The sequence below is a fragment of the Sphaerodactylus townsendi genome, linkage group LG03 (genome assembly GCF_021028975.2).
Source record: "Sphaerodactylus townsendi isolate TG3544 linkage group LG03, MPM_Stown_v2.3, whole genome shotgun sequence".
Classification (NCBI taxonomy): domain Eukaryota; kingdom Metazoa; phylum Chordata; class Lepidosauria; order Squamata; family Sphaerodactylidae; genus Sphaerodactylus; species Sphaerodactylus townsendi.
Window position 1 is genome coordinate 45742270 of NC_059427.1, and position 9001 is coordinate 45751270.

At 43.5% G+C, this 9001-nt stretch overlaps 1 long non-coding RNA gene across 1 annotated transcript; it reads right to left on the reverse strand.

Moving 5' to 3' along the window:
- Positions 1–2000: 2000 nt before the first annotated feature.
- Positions 2001–4507, reverse strand: LOC125429630. Its single transcript, XR_007244016.1, has 3 exons — positions 4465–4507; positions 4187–4337; positions 2001–3148 (listed from the first exon to the last, which is right to left on the reverse strand). It is a non-coding gene; the product is annotated as an uncharacterized LOC125429630 (long non-coding RNA).
- Positions 4508–9001: the final 4494 nt, after the last annotated feature.

Consider the following 9001-nt stretch of genomic DNA (forward strand, 5'->3'; position numbering starts at 1 on the left):
CTTAAAATTAAATCTTCACAGCATTGACTACAGAGGACGGAATTGCAGCAAGAGGTTCAAGGGGTGAATGTGAACAAAAAATGTGTTATGAGGGGGGGGTCTAAAATGTTTTTAAAACATGTTAGGGTGACTTGTGCAAAAACAGCCATAGTGTAACAAAATGGGACATTCAGTAACCAAAATGTTAGGATTTTAGAAGTGTAGAACCACAAAAAAGAACTGAGGCACAGCATAGCATAAGCATTAAAATGATGCATTAAATGACACAAAATTACATAATAGGATCCTACATACAATAAAATATACACAGCAGTACATTTATTTAATCATTTATCCAAATACGTTTGTGAAACATTTTGTACAGTACAACTCCACGACCTGACCAGAAAAGCCATCTGGAATAATTCAGTTGTTGTAGGTTGCTGAAAGCCAGGAGAATGAACGTTTTCCTAACCTCTTTGGGCATGCTATTCCACAAGGCAGGAGCCACAACAAAAAAGCACATGTGCAGGCAGTTGTTCATATTGCCCATTTACAGGTTGGCACCCATAGAAGCCCCTGCTGACATGAGTGAAGCTGTCGTGGCAGGCATAGGGGGAGAAGTGATCATGCAAATAAGAGAGGTCTAGGCCCTGAAGGGTTTTGTATGTGATAACCAGTATCTTAAACTGAACCTGGTAATAGATCGGCAGCTAATGGAGCATCTGCAGAATGGGAGTAATTTTCAAGTTCCATCTAGCTCCCACTAATAGCTGAGCTGCAGCATTCTGGGCCAGTTGGAGTTTCTGAGTAGATTTTGAGGGGAAATGGATGTACAGTGCATTACAGTAGTCTAGTCTTGATTTTACTATGGTATAGAACCAGGTGGCCAAGTCATCCTTATTTTGGTAAGTGGACGACTTATGGGCTGGGCTGAGTGAGTCACAAGCATTTTTGGCAGCTGCATTGACTTGCTTCTCCAGTAATAAAGCTGGATCCAGCATAACCCCAAAGCTTTTAACTGAGTTAGCAAGGGTCAATTGAACTCCATCAGAAGTGGGGAGAACAATATTCAAGACCTCTGCCTTCCCAGCATTAACTCTGTCTTTTCACGGATTGGTTTCAATTTGTTGACTTTTAGCCAGTTAACCACAGCAATTCAGGACTGCTATCACATCACGAAATTTGGTTAAAGGATATATAGAACTGAGTATCGTCAGTATATTAGTGGTAGCCAACCCCCATACTGCAAATGATTTGTCCTAAGGGCTTTACATAGAGATTGGAAAATATGAGGGGATAGAACTGTGCCCTGTGGGAACCCCACAAGATAGTTCCCACGTGTTGCCACAGAACATTGTCATTTTGCTACAACAAAGCCAAAATTACAACCTGGCTAAGGTTTGTGCTACCATTGTACTATAGCAATCATTCATTTCTAACATCATCTTGTCCATGCAGGAAAAGGTAGTTGTGAATTGCAGCTGCAGGGCATCACTTACACAATATCCGTTTATGTGTGAATGCAGCCAGCTAGTTTCACATGGCTATCCTTCTGGAATTTTCCCCTGCCTCTAGAAGCCACAAATGGCTTCTGAGTGTGCATAACCCAAATGAAATAGATACACGGACATTTGATTGTAAATATTTCCATGATTTTCTTTCCTACGCAGAAGCATTTTCCACAGTTTGAACTGATCTTCTGAGACCATGAGTTTAGAATCGTTTGTTTTTAGCAGAAGGATAAATTCTGCAAAATACCAATTGACTACATTTTCCACTGAATTCAGCACCATAAGAATTGTTCAACTTGTTTAAAAAATCAAGTTTTAAATACTTTTATTTATTATTGCTAAACACAAACCTGTCCTTCGGAGATTTCCACAGCTAGAGAAGGAGCTCAGTTTCAAATTAGCGCGGTTAAAACCTGATGTCAGGACAGGTTACCATTAATCCATTCCCCACCCCCCACCCCCCCCAATCCAAGTATTTGTAATGACCCATTTTCAACAATGGTCTGCTTGCTACCACTAAGGTAACAATAGCCACGTGTTGGTTGCAAGGGTTTCTAGAACTGTAGAGGAGGAGAAACTGATTTTGTTTTGTTGGTGAAATAAACATTCTCTGGATTAATGATTGTTGTCTTCAAGCACCTACAACAACAACAAAAAACCAGCTGCTGTGGTGGGGGTGGGGGTGGGGAGAAGGGGACCCTTCCACAATCTGGCTGTAGACCTAAAGATGCCCTTTGAATTACTTGGAAGGCCTCTTTCTTTTGTCTAAGAGTAAGCCACTGCAACACACTCCCCCAGTTCCCCTCATTACTAGGCATCTAGGGGTGAAAGAGAGGGAGAGTGGGAAGGAGGGAGCCTGGGAAACTGTGACTTCACTGTTTTTCCCCTACAAAGCTCTATTGTTTAGGAGCTTCGGCAATTCATTTTAGTAGGCCACAGTGTACCCTTTGCACACTGCTGCCAATGGGGCGCACACAAAACGAAAGGAAGCTACATGCAGGGGTCTTCTGTTAAAGTGACAGCAATTGAACGCTGAAAAAGGACCCTGAATGGGAGACAATCTTTTCAATGAGAATTCAGCTCTCTCGTTGGGTCTGAATCAAATTGGTGAAAAGGGCCTTCCCAGGGCAGAGCCCAGAAGCTTTAGCCACATTCACGGCTAAATTGTAAATTCAAGCACGGTAATGTCATTTCCTGAAACGCCGAAAGTGAAAAGTTTTCTTTTCGTCAGCCAAATGTGCCTGGTTGTGAAAACTTACCCTCGCATATCCTCTCCACATTCCCTACAAAGTCCATAGAACAGAGGTAAACCTTCACTGCTTTTATTCACTCAATATTGACAGTAGATGGGGGGGGGGGTGTCTTTGGTACCAGCTGAAATAGGGAGGTGGATTTCTCCTTCTCTTTAGCACACCTGCTTCCATTGCCAATTCTTGACAGTATCGTACTCAGCCTCCTTCATGCAATAAGCTCAAAGTGTCTCACTACATGCTTCACCAAGTTTCTTGCCAGCCCAGTAGCAAAGCTCTTCTTTCCTTCCTAAACCTCACACAGGCAGAGGCTGATGAATTTCTTTTTTTTCCCCAAGATTGGGCTTTTAGATGGATGATCAGAGCAACAAGTGATGAAAGCAGATGATTTTAGAGGGACTAGAGCTGGGTAAAAAGGAAAAGAAAAAAAAGGAGCAACAGTCTTCAACACCCTTTAACATACTTGGTCCCTGATCCTCAGTATTATTTATTTAAATATTTATATCCCACTTTTCCAAATTGTCCAGGGCTGCTTACAAAATATAAACATAAAGTACACAAATTAAAATATTTCAGATTAAAGAATTGTCACTACCAGCTACCAGTAACAGAATATTATCTAGGATTTCATGACACACAATCCACTGAACAAACTTGATGATGGGTGCTGGGTTAGGGCCCAAAAGATACAATAATTTTAGAGTACTAGATGATGTGGCATCCCCAGGAACAACTTGGGAATGCCACAGCCATTTTACCACAGGAATTCTCTTTCTTTTTTCTTCTTCTTCTTCTTCTTCTTCTTCTTCTTCTTCTTCTTCTTCTTCTTCTTCTTCTTCTTCTTGTTCATTATTATTATTATTATTATTATTATTATTAATAATAATAATAATAATAATAATAATAATAATTCGATTTGATAAACCGCCCTACCCCCGAAGGGCTTTAAAAGTACTGCTGGGAGCACCTCTTCTCCCCCCTCCCACAGTTTTTCAAGAGTCCTCCCTTCCAAGGAGAAGCAAAGGCCTGGGAGAGTTCTCTGCAGAAAAATTGTGCAGCAAAAAGTTAGTGCCTCCTCGCATGTAAACAGAGAAACGTGAGGAGACCTCACTACAAGCCCATTGTGCAGTGAAAAGCCCTGAGGTAAGCATTCCATATATAATGGGCCCTAGAGGCAGAAAAAAGAAACATTCTTACTAGTCTGAAGGAGAATTTCCGGTCCTGAAAAACATTTTGGCTATAAAAGAAGACTGTGTACCATTGCTTTCATACCACTAATTACACCAAGTATAAATAACACAGCCATTTAAACCAAAACTTTTTTCAGCACTTTTATTCCATAACTCTCCCTTATTATTCTTTTAGCTTTGTCCATGCTTCTATAATTTTATTACCCTCCAGCCAAGGCATTCTCAGCCACAGCATATTACTCACCCCTTACACCAGACAAACTGTGCAATGAAATGATGAACCTTCCCGTATGGTGAATCAGATGATTTGTCCACTGAGGTCAATATTGTCTCCTCAGACTGGCAGTGAATTTCCAGGGTCTTGGGTTAACAATTTGCATATTTAGCAAAGGCTCATGGGTATGCTGTTAAAAAAAATTAATTCATTTTTATTTTTAGCTTTATATCCTGCCCATCCCAAAAGGGCTCAGGGTGGCAACAGCATGTTAAACCTACATTACAGTTAAAAATAATAATTTAAAAAATCCTCACCATAACTTAAAAGATAGCCTGGCAGGACTATGCGTGTTGAAAGATAAACATTTTTAATGCATGGAGCTAGTTGCCCTGAACTTAGCTTGGGTGTCTACGGCATTTGTATCCATCCATCCAATGGGTATTCTCCCATTGAGCTACCGTGTTTCTCCGAAAATAAGACAGTGTCTTATATTAATTTTTGCTCCCCAAGATGCGCGATGTGTTATTTTCAGGAGATGTCTTATTTTTCCGCTCCACAGCTGCATGCTCTGGTGTGCTGTTTGTCAGGCATGCTTCCAAACAAAAACTTTGCTACGTCTTACTTTTGGGGGATGTTTAATATTTAGCACTTCAGCAAAACCTCTACTATGTCTTATTCTCAGGGGATGTCTTATTTTCGGAGAAACAGGGTATGACCCCTCCCCTGAGCGGGTCTACTCAGAATTCTAATGAAGCTTTCTTGAAGGGGTTTTTACTCTTACAAAAGTGTTCTTAGGATTTTAATGTAAGTTCTGTTCCTAGTGACACAACTTAGTATTCAAGAACTAGAAATCATTGCTGCTGACAAGAATAGAGCCTATGTGGAAAAGGCTGGATTGACCCAGACACAGGTCATGGCACATTGGAGCCTTTAAAGCTCTGAACCAGTCTGGCTAGTGAGGCCCTCTTCCCTTATCAATCCTGTGGTAACTGAGATTTTGAAGGAAGTCAACCTGTGTGCTCAGGTCAGAAGTCAAACTAGTATCTGTGGTATAGCATCCTTCATGGCTTGAAACTTCCTGCCTAGGATAGCCTGACTATTCCAGTCTTTAAGATTTAAGCCCGATTCAAGGCATAGGGAATGGTATGCTACACAATTTGGCAGGCAGAGGAAAATGTGAAAAAACCTAGATTGGATTATTTCTAAGCCCTTGGTGGGGCCACTGAACCATATTGGAGTGCCAAAAAGTAGCTTAGGAAGTAATTTGGAAGTAAATATTTTGATTGCGGCTTGATCGTGGCAGTATTACGTTTGGCAACTAAATTGGTTTGCTCCATTTCAGGTTATGTTGTAATGTCACTCCTAAATATCTGTAAGTAGGTACTTGCTCGATTGCATTCCCATTTATTTTCCTTCGCTCTGGTTTCCACAATTTGGTGAATACCATTATCTTAAACTTCGCATAACCCCATATTGTCATGCTGTGCAGAACTGACCCAGGCTGCACACTTCGAGGCTGGTGGGAGGGCTCCTTTACTGAAGCAGCCCAGCACCCACCAGCAATGGCAATGCCCCGTCTCCACCAGGCCCTGGTTGTTGGACAGGGTGGGGCAGCTCCAGGCCACAGCAGCAAAGGAGCCCTCTTCTTGCTCCTGGGGGCGGGATATGGGGGGGGGGGAATGGCCAAAATGCACCCTCACGTGGCTTTCAAAAGTGGTGCCTGGGTCATCTGCCCTCTCTGCTCCCCCTAGATATGCCCCCTTTTACCTGCCATCATTTTGCAGGCTTTCCCACCCCCCTTCCTTACCCAGACCTCAGGACACTCCACATATGGCAATTCTGCCCCTGGACTTTTCAGCAAACACCAGAACCTCCTGGAAGCCAGAAGCCAGGAGAAGCTGCTGGGAACTGCATGAATCACCTGGGCAGCAGGAGCAAGCCTCAGCTGATCCACTGAGAAGAGTGGTCCCAGCACACCCCCAATCCAGCTGCAATCGTAGGCCTTAGCATTTCCACAGAATGGGGTGAGGCCAGCACAGACTAGAACAAGCAGCAGTCAGGGAGGAGGGTCCAGAGCCCTTTCAGACCAATCCCAAGCCAGCAGGGCTCGGCAGACAGCCTGCCAACCACTAGTAGGCTGGAATAGGGAGCCCCAAGGGAGGAAGAAACATTTCGGGAGGGATAAAAGGAACTGTCATGCCCCCAGAGACACCCTCACAATTTTCTTTATTTAAGCTTCAGTTGTCCCTTTAGTTAGAATGGGCTTAGTTCCTTTTGTATAGTTTTCTATGGGAGGGAACCTTAGTTAGACACTGTCCCTTTAAGAAGTCCTCTAGAGGCAAGAGCCTTACATTCTTCAGGAACAGCAGTGGCATAGGAGGTTAAGATCTCATGTATCTAATATGGAGGAACCGGGTTTGATTCCCAGCTCTGCCGCCTGAGCTGTGGAGGCTTATCTGGGGAATATAGATTAGCCTGTGCTGTAAGCTCTCTGACCAATCCTATGAAATATATATATTTCTCATAGCAGTATATTTTCCTTTAAAAATCATATTGGCCAAAGCCAGTTGCCAAAAGCACTCCTATGGGTGTAGGTAGCCGCACGATCACCTGACCACAGCCAAAAGGTCAAAACTACTTTAACAAAAGCTAAGATAATGAGTTACTCCAGCATAACCTGGAGGTCTCATTTTGTTTGCGGGCATGAGCTTGATTACCTCACCTTGCAAAGATACTGTTAAAGACAAAGAATATGGAAAGCCAACTTGCTATCAGATACTGTCATTTCCCTATCTCTTCTGGAAACCAAGTTAGCAACAAAGGGTTGCTTCTCTGCATCTCCTCTACCTTTGTTATGACTCCTAAACCACTCACCTTATCCTGATCTAAATGTCTCAGCTAAATCTGTATATCCTGGGCAGTGACTCTCAAGAGTTAATCTGCATGGAAGTCTTTCAGCATTTCCTCGTTTAGCTTAACAAAGCAATTTTGGCCCCATTGTCCCAGGTTTAGCAGCAAACGAGCTGACTAATTACCTCAGCACCCCCAAGCCCAGCATGGGAAGTTCCAGAGAATTTAGAAAAATGAAACCTAAAACTCACTTGTTCCCGCCCCGACCTGGGCAAAAGGGTATAAAAGTTTAGTTCACCCCAACACATGTGCTCTTACTAGCCTGTACCTTCCTTGGTCTGGTCAGTTTGAGACATGAATTCGTCCTTCATTGGGTTTCTGTGCTGGCATGGAATCCCTGCCTTCTACTTCTACCCTTCTAAGAATCGTTAGGTAATGTATTACCCCACAACAACCCCCATTCCCTTCTCTATCATCCAATCTATCTTTCAAACCTTTTTTTATATACCAGGAACTTGAATGTATGTGCCCTTACGTCTTGCTGTGTGTGTGTATTTTTGAACAAATTTATATAAAACGTTTAAACTCAATTTGGACTCTTGCTTCTCTGTGGAATATCCATTGCCAGAATTCCTTCTCCGTATTACACAGTCTAAAAGATCTCCTCTCGGCCCCTCTCACTACCAACGTGAGCGTTCATTCCCCATTGATCTACTTTTTAAAAACTATATGTGTGCTGTTACACTTTTAGCAGCTGGTGGAGATTCCATTCAATAAAACCCTTACTCCTGTTAAGGCCATAACAGTGCACACCCACACACGCCAGCTGGGTGACCTTGGGCTAGTCACAGCTTCTCGGAGCTCTCTCAGCTCCACCTACCTCGCAGGGTGTTTGTTGTGAGGGGGGAAGGGCAAGGAGATTGTAAGCCCCTTTGAGTCTCCTGCAAGAGAGAAAGGGGGGATATAAATCCAAACTACTACTACTACTACTACTACTACTACTACTACTACTACTACTACTACTACTACTACTCTTCTTCTTCTTCATTACCCAGTAGTCCTCCTGTTCAGTTAGTTATAGTTTAAGGTGCTAGTGGAGCTGGAAGGCTGTAATATCTCTTACGTATAAGGTGTATAAAGTGTTACAGACTCACGTTTAAGGTGTCACAGAAAGTGGGGTCCAGATAGAGGAAACCAAAGGAACTAAGAGGAAGCACAGACAAAGTGGACTTTCTTGGAAGCAGTCAAAGAAGCAGTCAAGGAAGAATCAAGGGGCCTTTCCCTACTTACCTTCTGCTGCGCGCTACTCGGGCCAAGTAGCGTGGGGTCCCGTGGCACTCCCCAGTACAGGGGTGGTGACAACGCAGCCGCCCTGACATTGCCGCTGTCACGCCCCCTCAGCATGCAGCATTCCTGGCGCTGGAGACAACGGCACCTTTTGATGAGAAGCCTGGGTGCGGAATGACGCGCGCAGTGAGTAGCGCGCAGTGATGGTGGTAGAGGGAAAAGTGGGGAAGGGCCCAAGGTCTCAAGCTTCAAGCTGTTCCAATCAAGCAAGTACTTCGTTTTAGTCAGACCGTGGGAGGAGTTAGGGTCTTAATTCTTCTATGCAATTAAATCTTTTTTTTTTTTAACTGTTACACCTTTGTGAGTCTCCCACTCTGTTCTGGATGAGCACAGGGCACCTAATATAGCTTACTTGGGGAACAGAACAAGAACACAGGAGAGGGGGTGGGGAAGGAAGGAAGGAAGGAAGGAAGGAAGGAAGGAAGGAAGGAAGGAAGAAGGAAGGAAGGAAGGAAGGAGAAATTTGAGAAGGGTGTAAGAGTGCAGTAAACTGCTTGTCATTGAAGTCTACCTGCTGGAAACGGCTGACCTCTGTGTGCAGTTCACCAGGGTGCCAACCTATTATTATTATTATTAGTAGTAGTAGTAGTAGTAGTAGTAGTAGTAGTAGTAGTAGTAGATAGACTGCCCAATCCCTGAGGGGCTCTGGGCAGT